Below are 13,835 nucleotides of genomic sequence, written 5' to 3' on the forward strand. Positions count from 1 at the left end.
ACATAATAATAGACATGCATCCATTTATGAAATAGGACAGGAACAATACAAACATAACAGAGTTATGGATAGATTAGTAGGAAAATATCAATGGCTGCTATAATACATGGTGGTATCTTCCAAGTGGTTTCTGAGGAAGACAGAGATATGCAAGAAGGATCTAGCAAGTAGTTACAGCCTAAGGGTTGTCAAAAATAGCATATTACCTCCTCACCAGTGACTCCTGTCACTGAGGTGTGATGGCTGGAAGGAAGGCCAGGATTGAAAAGAAGGACCGAGAGATTTGCACCTATGTCTAGCAACAGGCTGTTTTCTTGTTCCTCCATAGTCATGATTACCCAAGGCTCCTCCATGGAGATGACAGTCTGGCCAGAGGGAGAAGGCAGAGTATGCCCCAGGCCCCCTCATTCCTGTTGGACTAACTGGTAGGATGGGTCTGAGCTCTGGGGTCTCTGCTTCAGAGGGCAGACTGATCTTCAGAGGGCAGACTGATCTTCTTTGCATTCAGGGCATGGCCCATGGGGCCTCTTAGGGCAGTTCCTCTTGAGGTGGCCTGGCTTTTAACAGTGGTAGCAGATGAATGCCATCACTGAGTTCTTCTTGGGGCCCTGGGAATCAGACTTGGGGTCTGTTTCTCTTAGTGCTACAGCAAAAGCAACTGCTTTTTCTTGGTCTCTTTGTTTTCTCTCCTTGGCCTCCTCCTCGTCATGGGTATAGAATACTGAGGAGGCAGTTCTTACTAACATCTCAAGTGAGCCATCTGGGGCGAAAGCCATTTTTTGTAGCTTTTTCTCTCCCATCGCATTGGGACCCCACAACCAGTTAGTGTCCTCTCCCCAACCGTCAGCACAGGCAACAGGAATCTTGCTGCAGACCTCATCGAAGCTCCACACACTCCTCCACCACAGCCTGTACTGTCAAGGGAAGAATGGCTTCCAGGGGGTCTCTCCAGGTATTGCACAAGGTCCTACTGGTTTACAGCTTCCGAATGGCTCTCATGACCCCAGTCCACAGGACCTCTGACTTTTTGCGTTTAGTCTGTAGTCTCGTGTGCTCCGAGTCCTTGTTCAGCAGCTGCCCCTCTGCTGACTCTGGACCTTTCTGGTTCTCAACGGCAGGAGAAAGAGAGACCCGTTGTATGGCATGTATTCCCAGGGGTTTCTCCATGTTGGAATGATTCACACACGTCCATGGGTGGGCCTCCGCAGCCAGTGCATGGTGGGCGAATTGTGTCATTGTTTCTCTGTGCCATGGTAGTTCTCAATTGAGTGGCGGCAGTTGGCCTGAGGGCTTCCCGGGGACTAGGGGCCTTCCTCCTGGGTGACTGTGGGGCCCTGCTAGAGCCCTGGATTTCACTGTCCACCCCTGAAGGGCTTCCTGCTCTCTACTACAGGACCACGAAAGGTGAGGAATAACCCACCTTCACCACGGGCTGTTGTGGGTTCTGTAGGCCCAGATGAGGGGTTGCAGCACAGTTAACTCACCTCTTCGTCTGAGTGTCAGTTTTACAGACCAGCATGTGTGGGCTGCCAGCTGCTCTGTGTAGGCATCTGTACCTGGGCCCAGTCCAGTGTCCACACACATCCTTCCTCTTTCCTGCAGGACAGATAAAAACAGGCCCGGTGAGGGCTTGCTTTACAGTATCCTAGAAATAAATGCTTGAATAAAATGAAAACACACGCACCCATCCCACTCCCCACCCCTCATGCACATCTCATCCTCAAAATTCCAATAATTTTCAGGGAGGACCCAATCAAAATATGTATTTCTAGTGGGTGAGGGTATAGCTCAGTGGTAGAACTTGCGTAAGGCTCTGAGTTCAAACCCCAGCACCAAAAAAACCCAAAACTTTTTAAAAAAATCTACAAAATTATACTTCTGCTAAAGGTACAGCTAACTTACATAACTGAAGGAGATTTTTAACATCTCAGTCTGAAGCATTCTGCTCTGATCTACCTCCCTGCTTCAAGGCTTCCACAAGAAGGCAAGACTGGTCCTTATTCAGGGCAGAGAGGACTCCCCAAAGCCCAGACACTTTCTACTCTGGGGTGCAAAACTTGTTATCATTTCTCCTAGGGCGGCTGCCATCTCCAGCAAGGGTGAGATGCCCTCCACCACAATGGGAAGAGGCTCTTAGTGGGTCTAAAGCTGTGGTCCAGAACTGGGTGGGAAGGGGCACATCCTGTATCTCTGTTTGAAACCCAAGTCAAATCTAATGCTCCTGTGGACCGGAAGTTTGGCAGCACCGCAGACAACGTCCTGGGGCACGGCTCACAGCCTCCCTGGGAGGAGAGAGGGAGTGCTGTGGCTTCCTCCAGAAGCGGTTCGCACAGGAGCTGTGGGCCCAAGCGAAGCAGGAACAGAACAGAGCACAGGCTTTGCGGTAGCGGGAGCCAGACTGTTGGCGCAGCGGGGAAGCGCCCAGGCCGCCTAGAGAGCCTGGGGTGGGGGAGGGATCAGAGACAAAGTTATTTCCCAGGATCAAGCCAGTGGGGAGTTGTGGCCTGTGAGGGTAAGAATCGAAATAAAGCGCAGCTCTCAGTTTAGGGTCACAGGTGTTGGGATACAGGAAAAAGGCGACAAAGACTTGGCCTTCCAGGGAATTGCTGCCGTTGTTAGTTTTTTGGCTGCTTCCTCCCACGTTCTGTTCCAGCTGCCACCATGGCTGCCTCGCCTGGGCCCGCAGGGGAAGCACAGGGAGGCCAGTTCCACCCCACAGTGCATGCAGAATTTTTAATATCACGCACAGTTGATGTCTTATCGAGAATATCCTCTCTCCATTTTCTCTGGTAAATATTTAAACCACCATTCTTCATACGTATGTGATAAAACTAACAGAGAAATTTCTCCTCAAAGTTTTCCAAAGTTTAATTCCACCCTGTTTGTGTGGGACTCCGATACTCATCAACACAGCTGCAAGAAAAGGAAAGAGACCGTTACATAATGGAAAGCTTGGAAACCCCAGCTGATATTTCCTGAGGATGCTAGAACTAGAAGCAAAAGATTACTGTTTGATGTCTGTGGCCCAGCTATGACACGTCCCGTCTCTTACTGGGCTCAAGCCAAGACCAAAGCGACGCCTGTCCAGGTGTCAGGTCTGAGACTGCACTTGTGAGAATCAGGCTCAGTGAAGTGTCGTTATCATTTACTCATGAACACAGTTTTAACTAACAGGCTTTGAGGAGCGGAACGCAACGGGAAAAAGCAAAGCAGTGTGCTGCTGTGGTGAGTGCAGGAGAAGCTGAAGACTTAGGTAAGCAGTAATACCCTCGGCCCTTGAGATGGAAACATCCGCAGGGGTGATCTTGTTGACCCCTCTCAAACTCGTACGTGAGTCTGAGCAGCGCTATAGAAACGCAGGTTGCTGTGCCTCAGCTCCAAAGAGACTGTTTCAATAGGTCTGTACAGGGCCCAAGAATCTGCATTTCAAAAGCAGCATCCTCTGCTGGGCAATTTCCATTTGCTTTTTAACTCTATTCCCTTTCCTTTGTCTATCCACCATGTGCCACAGGAGGCTGACACTTGGTGCGTGCATCAGCTGTGCTCTCTTGCATTCTGGAGCCAAAATGGCTTCAGCCAATAGGAAGCTTTTGGAAGAACTGAAAAAGTGGGAGGAGAGGTAGGCTGGACTATTAATTCCCCTTTGGCCACTTCCCCACCAGCGTGCTGAAGGCTGGGTCCTCTCGTCCAGCTCCTCTCTCCTGACTTCTCCAGTCCTCCATTTCTCACTCCTTGAAGCTGAAGATGCCAGCACCCAGGGGTACACCCAAGACCAACTGAACCAGGATCTGTAGGGAGAGACCCTCAGCACCCATACTCCCTAGGAGAGTCTCATGTGAAGCCAAGGTTGAAAACAACTACTCTAAACCAGAAGCTTTTGTTAATAAGCAGAGGCCGTTTCAGTATATATGAGGTGGGCCCTGAAATTCTGCACATCTAACATTTCCTGGTCCACATTCAGCTCCGAGAAACACTGTTCTCTACCAGCTTTTTTATTTAACAGATTAAGAAAGAAAAATCCAGAGTGAGAGAGAGAGAGACATGGAGAGAGAGAGAGAGACAGACAGACAGACAGACATGCAGAGAGAGAGAGAGACCTGTTTGAAAATACAAAGAACCAGAAACCAGGTCTCCCAAGTCTAATACTCTTGCCATAACCTCCACCAAAATCACAAACTGGAGATCTGAGATGATCCTTGGAAGTAGCAATGCAGAGGAAAAAAACAGTAGAACCTTGGGTGTTCTACTAAGAACTTTCTTCAACCCAGTTATTCCACAGGATACACACAGACACACACACAACAGACTCACATACAGCCCCTGGACACATGAGACACAAGGAGAAAGGAAATTTCCTGAGGCCTCACAGAAGCAGGTGCAAGCAGCAGCTGCTGGGAGAGGACTCCACTGGGAGCGCTTGCGGAGGGAGGGAGAACAGACCAGATGGTGTCAGCTCTTCCAGAGACCATGTCCCAGGAGTCCTGTGGTAAATTCTGTAATGCTTGGATCATTAGAGATGTCACAACTTTATCACATCATGGACTAAGTCTTTGGTTAAGAAACGACAAGCTACTGTCCTCTGATTCACAAATTTCCCCGAGACTGTGGTTTCCACTTAACCTTTAAACCTCTTAGCAGGCCTCTCCTCAGGCAGATTGGCAAGAATCCTCCCAGTATCCAAGCTCCTGCGTAGTCATCTCTCACACCGGCTCTGGGTTTGGTCACGGGGCTTACCTTGCTCAGCGGAACGAAAGCCCACCTCCCACAAGCAGATACTGTGTATGTGGGCTCTTGATACTCCTCGCCATGGTTGTAAGACAAAGAAAAGGAAAAAGATGTTACACAGTGGAAAGCTTGAAATTCCCAGTTGATGTTTCCTGTGACTATTGGAACTAAAAGCAGAGGGTTATAAAATTATGCTACGCTGTGCCCCATTGCCTGTTGGGCTCAAGGCCGAATCATAGCATCCCCTTTAGATGTTTGCTGCAAAGGGCTCACAGATTTGAGTCCGCCCTCTTGTGTTGCTCTTTGGAACTGTGGGAACACCGTGTGAAAAAGCTGAGGCTTCGTGGGATAGGAGCCCATGAGAAGCAGAGACAAGACATCCCCGCTGAAACCCTCCTGCTCAAGCCAGCCGGCCCCTGACCCCAGAGAGGCGAGCAAGGCCGTTTCGGTGCCACCTGAGTAGAAGCACACAAGTGCACACCCAGGCGAGCAGAGTCAGCCCAGAGCAGGAAAACCACTCAGCTAACCTTGAGCTAAATCCAATAGTCATTGGTTTAAACCTCGGAGCCTTGGTGTGGTTTATCACACAGCCAGAGCGCACGGATCCACCTCCAAACACAACAGTTTCTCCTGAGATGTTATAAGCTCCTGAGGCCCACGCATGTGTCTTGCAGCACTGTTTGGGGCAGAATATCAGAAACAGAGTGAACACACCTGTTATACTATCTATCACACAGCCTTTGAAGGGACCATTAGATCCGGACCCACAGATTTAAAGGCGTTCAAAGAGATATCGGCGAGTGAAGGAGAGCAAAGGCACAGAGCAGTGAATATATAATGAGAACCAATTTTCGTCAAACCATGACAAAGCCCCATGAACTATGCATGATTGTGTGAGCCGGGTGGACAGTAAGGAAGGATACACAGCAGGATGTGGTGGGGGACACTGATGGGAAAGGGGTATAGAAAGAGAAGAAGGGAGTGCATTTAAAACCCCCAAAATGTTCTTGTTCATTTAAAAAGCTACATATTTATCCTTGCCTAAATATTTCTTAAAATGTTAGTTTCTAAACTGTTAATAAGACAACCAAACTTCTCAGGTTGTAGGGTTTCAGTGGCACTTTTTCTTCTCTATACTTTTAAGAGTTGTTCAAATTTTATATTTAGTATGTGTTGTCATCAGTGTGCAATATAATCACCTGTTCTACTTCTCAAAAAATCAAATTCCCTGAATTCCACCCCAGGAAATCTGAAAGAGAGTCTCTAGGCACGGGCACCTGAACTGTGCCTTACAAATCAGCACCCTGGGCAATTCTAACTTGTGCTACACTAAGGAAATGCCGCCAGAGCGTCTCCAAAATGAAGGCTCGGCAGTGCTCATCAAAGCGCTCCCCACACTTGAGCTGGCTAATCAGACAGCCGTGAAGGGTGAGGCAGCTGGTGGTCACACTGCAAGTCTTACCTAGTTAACAGCATCTTGAACCTCTTTTTCTGGCGTTTGGTTTCCACTGTTTCTCCCACACGCAGGTGACTAAATCTCTTTTTGTTCATGGCTGTCCCATGATCAGGGCCACCTCTCCACGTCCTTCCCTGCACTACCATGCAACAAGCTATCTGCAATAGAGGGCTTGGCCCACATGCCTACCTTGTAAGTGACCTTACCCATATATTCATGTGTAGTCACTGTAGGGGCCCCGGAGTAAAGGACAAACCTGGCTACACTGCTGGATGATCAGACTGGGGGAGGTACAGCATTTAAGTATGTGGTGGGGGGCAAGACTGAGCCCAGATGTGGCTTGCATTCTATGAATTTATGGCCAGTTTTAAAAATTGGTAAAGTGTGAGCTGTCATTTTTTTCTGACTTGCATGGCATAAAAAGGGATTTGAAGGATTGTAAACTGTCATATTATGAGATTGATTTTTAAGCACTTCAGCAGAGAAGTGTGCATGTGCATGTGTGTGTGTGTTGCCCTTTATGATTCTTAAATGAAAACATATAATCTGGGGCTGTATAGTTAGCATGTGGAAGACCAATCCAGAAGCCCATTTTCCAGAGAGAAAACTCTAAGCCTTTCAGCCTTACTATAAAAAATGGATTTTACAACTGGCTTTTACATTGGCAAAGTGGCTGGGAGCTGAGCTGGGCGACAGCTTCAAACATTGTACAAGATGGCCCTCCTGCCCTGGGGGGACAGCAGTCCTGATACTTTGGCACGGTGACCAAGCTTTCCGTCACAGCCCCTCCTCCAGGCCTGCCCACGTCTGCCCAGTCCTGCTGCTGGGACGTTGCTGAATCTACCTCAGGCAACTCGCCCATGTAAGTTCTGAAAGAACAGAGAGCTGCCATCTCATGGAACTTACAGAACAGGCTCTACAACTGTTATTTGCCAGGTTGCTAGTAAATATTTGTAGGTGTGACAAGAGATGTTCTCTGTTGCTTTCTCTATAAGAAGCGCCCCCTAGAAAGGTGGTTTTGTTGGAACAAACTGTAGGTTGCCCTCTTTTGTGGCTTCTGCAAGTTTCCCCGAAGGCTCACGTGTTAAAGACCTGGCCGCCAGCCTGTTGCACTTCTGGGAGTGGTGGAAACTTTAAGAGAGCAGGCATTCTGGGAGGAAGTTCGGTGCTTAAGGGTGTGTCCTTGAAGGGATAGTGCAGCCCAACCTCTCCCTCTCTCCTTGGCATCCTGGCCTGAAGTGAGCAGTTCTGCTGTGGGCTCCCGTTGTTCTGTGCTGCCTCACCACAGACGCAGAGCAACGAAGGCTGTTCATCACGGACTGAAACTTCTGAATCTATGAGCAAAACAACCTTTTTCTGTTTTTAAGTGATTATCTCAGGTCCTTCGTGATAGTAACAGGAAGCTGACTACCACATCCTCACCAACTTCTAATTTTTGGTGATGACCTATATCTAATAATTCTTAAAAGGACCTAAAAATTGTGAATGGCCAAATTGGCTCAGGTTGTTCATAACATAAATGATCTAAAAAGTGTTTCTTCTTACACCTGCCTACCCTCCAACACAGCTGGCACTGCTCTGAGGGACTGCCCTGGGAAGAGCAGCCACTGCAGGGGATGTCAGCCTGCCTGCCCCACCCGTGAGAACCTGAAACCATGACTACTTGGCCCTGTCCTTGCTGGAGAGAATCTGGCTGCCCGAGCATGGCCATCTCTCCTGGAAGCCAGAAAAGCAAAATAAAACAGAAACCAGGACAAGTTTTTAAAATAGTGCTTTATCATACTTCTGCAACATTAGAGGGTGTCAGACAAGAGGGCTTCAAATGAACTGAAAAGCAATTCCTGAGTCAGTGCAGCAGGCCACAGGCTTGGGTGGGTGGCGTGATGGTAGAAGAGGAAATTTGGAGGACAATGTGGGTCAATATACTGAGCTAAACAATGCGATTACTAAGATATTTTGTGTGCTCATGTGCCAGAAACTATGCTAAGCACTTCTCTGTTTGTTTGTATGCTTATTTTAATGGCACTAGGAATCAAACCTAGGACTTTGCCCCTGCTAATCAAGCCAGTGAGCTATAACTCCCGCCTTATCCAAGAACTTTAAATTTATTATTTAAATCCATCTTTTCAACAGATGAATGAGGGAGGTGATATATTATCATGACCCTTTGATAGAGGAGGGAACAGGTGGAAAGTTGCTTGCCCAAGGTCACAGAGCTAGTACATGGAGGACGAAGGTTGCTGACATAAGAATGTGTGATGCCTGTGGAGCCCAAGCTCTCTATCACCATGTCCTGAAGAACCAGAACCTCAGGCACATGGAGCACTGAAGTCAGGGCAGAAGCATCCTCTGCATCAGGGGGTGAGGGTGCGCTGGGTCCTGCCTGGGAATGGCACGTTTGGGGTGGATGCGACTCCTTCAGTCCCACCGTGTTGCCTGGGGTGGGTGGTGAGGAGTGGCTGGCCTAGCCCCTGATATCTGAGGCACAGAAGACACTAGTGTGGTGCCCTGGGGGCATTTGCTCTTCTTCCCAGGTGAGATGAGAAGCAAGGACTGAACAAAAGCCCCTTCCCAAGACAGAAACAGAGAAAGGAAGGTCTGAAGGAGGGAAATTGGGACTATGGGAAAATAGGACAGGGAATGTTATGGAAGGCAGAGCATTGCCTAGTGCGATGCAGGGCCCTTGGCATTGTTTTGGTCTTCCCCAGGTTGACATTTGGAGCACTTCATTTTGAGTCCTTTAATCATTCAGTTCCTTCCTTGTAAAGTCAGCCACAAAACGTGGCAGTCACGCACCGCTCCTGACGTGGCTGACGAAGATCAGACCGCTCTCCCAGATGCCCTGCCCACTCCTTGTCTGCACTCAGATTGTTAGCACTGTAGTGTTGGTTCAAGCCTCTGGCCCTAATGGTTCTGCTGGTATTTTATTTTTATTTATTTATTTTTATTGGTATTTTAAATGTCACCTCTGGTTATGGAATGAGATGCCTAAGAAATTTTTATTGTCTGTGGAACTGATGGAAAGGAGACATTTGGGAAGAGAAGACAGGGTCCCTTCTCAGGTTAGAAATAATCCCAGTCACAAAGCAGAGGGAGCCCAGAGGTCTAAGCAAGGGTGCCTTTGGCAGCTGTACAACTGTGCCTGCAGGGTGCCAGAGCCAGAGGGAAACTACCCGCAGACACCGCATTCAGAACATCCCCGAGAGGCCCCACCGCACCACACCAGCACATTCCCGAGCCCCAGGGCCTTTCCTATGATGTAAGCACTTGGAACCGTTGCCTAGCCACACCTCTGGGCACCTCCCGTCCCGGGGGAGGGGCCAGACCTCGGGGCCAAGACTAATGGGAAATAAAGCCATCTGCGCCCAACAAGAGAGCTGCGGACTGGCAGTCCTCACAGAATCAAATCAGAGCCAGGCAGAAGTAGAGACTCTCAGCATGTACGCGTTACTAGGGCTTCTGAGTATGGCAGCAAGGACAGGAAAAAGGAACACACGGAGCAACACACTGACAAGTGGTTTTAGGGCCTGGTTTTGTTTGTTAAGCTTATGAAAGTAGAGCTGTTTCACAGGCAGATGGGTGTTTTGTTCAATAGCTTCTTGTTGGTGTAAGTTAGTACACAGCAAAGAAGGTTATTGTCATGGCTTCCGACCCCAGGGATATGTGATCTAGACAAGGAGATAAGACACATGACTATGGTACAAGGCAGAATTTGAGGCACTTGGCAGTACAGGACTCTGGAGGAAAAAGTCACTTCCACCTGGTTAAGAAAAGATTTGCAGAAGAGGTGGGGTTTGCCCTGAGCCTTGAGCCAGCAGCTTTTACGGAAAGAGAGAGGTGCAGGGAAGGGAAGGATTAGCCTGTGAAAGTACAAATGGGAAAAGGTAAGGGGGGCGGTTTAGTCTGATTTACGTCCGGGAAGGAAGAGGCAAACCCTGAAAAGAGCTGGGCCTTGTTTCTCCAGCCGCTCAGTGAGTCTGTAAATGATCCAGATTTTCTGCATAAATACATTCTTGGGCTGCTAAATGAATGAGAATGGACTTGGTTTGTTTGCAACAACAATGTTGTAGGGCATAGTTACAGGAAATTGTGTTTTATAATAAATCATTAGCAAGAGTGGATGAAATGATAATAATAATATTTATTGATCAACTCCTACATGCCACGTCCTTATGAGGTGTTGTTAATGCAACAGGAAACAGCAAAACCCTTTTCCTATGGAGTGTACCAATGAGTAGCTTTCACATTTCACAGATGAAGAAACTGAGGGCCAGAGACTGTAAAATCTGCCCAAGTTTGCACAGTTAGAAAGTGGCAGAGCTAGGATTCCAGAGCAGGAAGCCTCAATTCCACAGCCTGATATTATCACATGTGGGTCATGGTCAGGACTTTTCTAGAAAGACACAGGACCCCACACCAGTCTGAGGATTTGTAAGACACCTGCCTCTCAGAGATATTTAGGAGAGGTTGGTATTTTATTTTATTTTATTTTTTCTTGTTTTTTTGAGATAGGGTCTTGCTATGTAGCTCAGGCTGGCCCTGAACTCTATATGTAGTCCAGGCTGGCCTCAAACTCATGGTAATCCTCCTGACTCAGCTTCCCAAGTGCTGGGACTATAGGCGTGCACATCCAGGGAGGTTGTTTTTGGTTTTTTTTTCTTTAATGTGTGTAAGTATAGAAAGTCATTTACAAAAGCGTAATATGACTCTTCCTAACCCCTTCATTCTTCTTTTCCTTAAAAAAGATTTTCACATCAAAGGACATTATCAAGAATGTACAAGGACAACCTCCAGAGTGGGAGAAACTTGCAAATCATATATTGCATAGGGGGTTAATATACAGAATATATAAAGAACTCTTAAAACTCAACACAGAAAGACAACCCAGTTAAGAAGTGGGGAAAGGACCTAAATAGACATTTCTCCAGAGAAGATGAATAGCTGAAAAACACATGAGAAGTGTTCATTGTCCTTGGTCCTTTGGGAAATGTAAATCACAACTACAACAAGACACCATTGCACACAACCACAGGGGTGGCTAAAATTAAAAGAAGAAGGAGGAGGAAAAAGAAGAGGAAGAGAAAAGAACAAAATCACAAGGGTTAGAGAGGACAAAGAGAAACTGGAACCCTTGTGTATTACAGGTGGCGCATATCAGGGCATGGGTGCTGTGGGAAAGTCGGGAAGCTCCTCAAAAAGTGAACAGAGAGTTTCCGTGTGAGTTAGTAACTCCACTCCAAAGTTGTACCCAGGAAAGCGAAAGCACACATGCACACAGACACTTATACACGCATGGTTTTAGCAGCATATTTAGAACAGCGAAAGGTAGAAACAACCCAAATGATCATCCTCTGATGAAGGGACCAACAGCACGTGGGACATGTGGGAATAATAGTCAGCCACTGAAAGTCTGCAGTTCTGGCACATGCTACAGTACGGGTGAACAAGGGAAAGAGGCTTGTCGAGAAAGGCCGCATACAGTTTCATATTGTATGATTCTGTATATATTCATCATCCAGAATAGGCAAGCCCACTGAGGCAGAAAGCAGATTAGAGTTGCTCGAGCTTGCGGGAGGGAGAAATGGGGAGTGATTACTGAACGGACACAGAGTTTCTTTGGGGCTTGATGAGAAAGAATCTTGAAATTAGAGAAAGCTGGTGGTAACACAACACGGTGAATGCACTAAATGTTGCTGACTTCTTCATTCAAAATGAACAAAATCAGTTAACACTGTTATGTGAATGTCACCTCAATAAAAAGAATGCTCAGTTTAGAAAAAAAAAAAAAAGACAGTTGGAGACAGGTAGTAAGAGGCTGAAAACTAAGCAGCAAAATTTGTGCTTTTTTCTGTAGGCAACAAGGAGCCACTGAAGGACTTTTGGAGCAACAGCCCACAGAGGGTGACAGCAGGGAGGAGAAGTCTGGAGTTTGCAGAGCAACAGGGAAGCCATCGCTGGAGTCTACTCGAGGGCCTGAACTAGCACAGCTGCAGGGGCAGCAAAGAGGAGGAGACAGGCGTGAGAGCCGATTCTGAACCAGCTCTTGGCAGCTGATTGGGTTGGCAGGAAGGAAAGCCAGGAGCACTCGATTTTGAGGCATCGAGCATTGGGCCTGGTACAGGCGGTTGCTTAGGAGGACTTAGTTTCTCTTGGGGTGGGGGTGGGGGGTGGGAGAGAGAAGAAGAAGGAGATGAGTTCAGATCAGTTTAAGCCCACAGGGCTGGGGAGAGAGCTAATGAAAAACTCTCCAAGCAAGAACCACGGCCTGGTTCAGGGGTGCATTCAGATCCCAGGCTCCGCTATTTTCCCAGAGTAGCAGCCCCCAAGTTAGCCTCTATGGTCCCCACCTGAAGAGAGTAGAGCCAAGACCACGGAGACTTCCACCTGCTTTACCCGAAGGAGGGGGAGAGTAGCTGCAGTGAGGTCCCAGCTCCACCACAGAGCACTGTGCCTGCCGCCACTGCTCCCGTGGGTTTGGGGGGACGTGACCAGGCACAGAGACCAGGGACGCAGCTGGAGTAACCAGGAGAGGCTGGCGGAGAGACAGGGACTGGGAACCACCTCCTGAAAGGTGATGGTTGAAGTGAGAATGGAAGAGACCGAGAGGTGACCGCGCGGAGGGCACTGGAGGGGAGGGTATCTCGGGGAACTCAGCTGGAGGGGCCAGAAAGGAGAATTTTAGGGGGTTCATTACCTTTTGAGAAGAGGGAGGGACAGAGCTCAAAGCAGATCCCACAAGCAAATTGGGGGATTTTGCTCCAAGGGTGCAGAGATATCCCGGAGAAGAAGGCGGAGAAGGCTGGTTTGGGGTTCTGAGGTCACTTTAAGAGATGTTTTCACAGAGTGGTCAGGACGTGGAAGACAAAGATGCAGGAGTGCGCGTGTGAGGGAGGAGCAGGCTCCTCAGGGGCAGACGAGTCAGTGAAGAGCTCGCAGCCACATGTGGCAGAACCACAGGCCCTGTTGTGAGAAGCGAGTCACGTCCTTGTGTGAGGGCCACCGGGAGCACTCACACACCGACACGGTGTGGTAGCACACACCTAGGCAGGGTGCTTTCCACCCTGGGGCGTCGGTTGCTGGTGGGAATGGCGTCGCTGTGCAGCGCAGGGCTGTGCTGGAGTAGTGGGGGTGAGTAGGGAGGGAAAAACCAGAGGCTCAGGAGTTCAGCGAGGCACCGGGAGGTCTGTCACTGCTCTGTTAGGGTGACTTGTGTGCAGGCAAGGAGATACCTGCAGGAGAAAGGGAAGGTTCCCAGGGGAGAGAGGAGACTCCCAGAGGGTTCAGGAGGAGAGGGCAGGGCTTCACCGAGCCGGGTGTGGTCTCCTCTGAAAGGCAGAAAGAAGAAATGACAACAAAGTCAGGGATTTTTGGAAGAAAATAGGAGATGTCATTTTAGTCTGAGTTTCTTCCCAAGCAGACCTGAGACAGAATTTGGTGCTATTAGAGTATTGGGGCTTGTGACTGAGGAGATGTCCCCTGTGGACAACAAGGGCTCGGTCTTGCTGAGGACATTTGAGGATGCGTGGAATATGCTGCAGAACTGTCCCCAAGAGGTGAGGAAGGTGGGGTGCTTATCCACAAGCTCCCAGCCCCACCCACAGGGAGAGAATTGCTCCTGGAGTTAACTTTAAGGTAAAGCCCTTGAATAAGGCAT

At 48.5% G+C, this 13,835-nt stretch overlaps 1 long non-coding RNA gene across 1 annotated transcript in view; it reads left to right on the forward strand.

Annotated features, from left to right (window-relative positions):
* LOC106148812 overlaps window positions 1–13,165 on the forward strand; it is a 25,960-nt gene extending 12,795 nt beyond the window's left edge. The window contains exon 3 of the long non-coding RNA XR_001234504.1: window positions 12,036–13,165. This is a non-coding gene — a long non-coding RNA (uncharacterized LOC106148812). The remainder of the gene's footprint in view (window positions 1–12,035) is intronic.
* Window positions 13,166–13,835: the final 670 nt, after the last annotated feature.

This window comes from Chinchilla lanigera, unplaced genomic scaffold (assembly GCF_000276665.1).
Source record: "Chinchilla lanigera isolate Chin_1 unplaced genomic scaffold, ChiLan1.0 scaffold00028, whole genome shotgun sequence".
Classification (NCBI taxonomy): domain Eukaryota; kingdom Metazoa; phylum Chordata; class Mammalia; order Rodentia; family Chinchillidae; genus Chinchilla; species Chinchilla lanigera.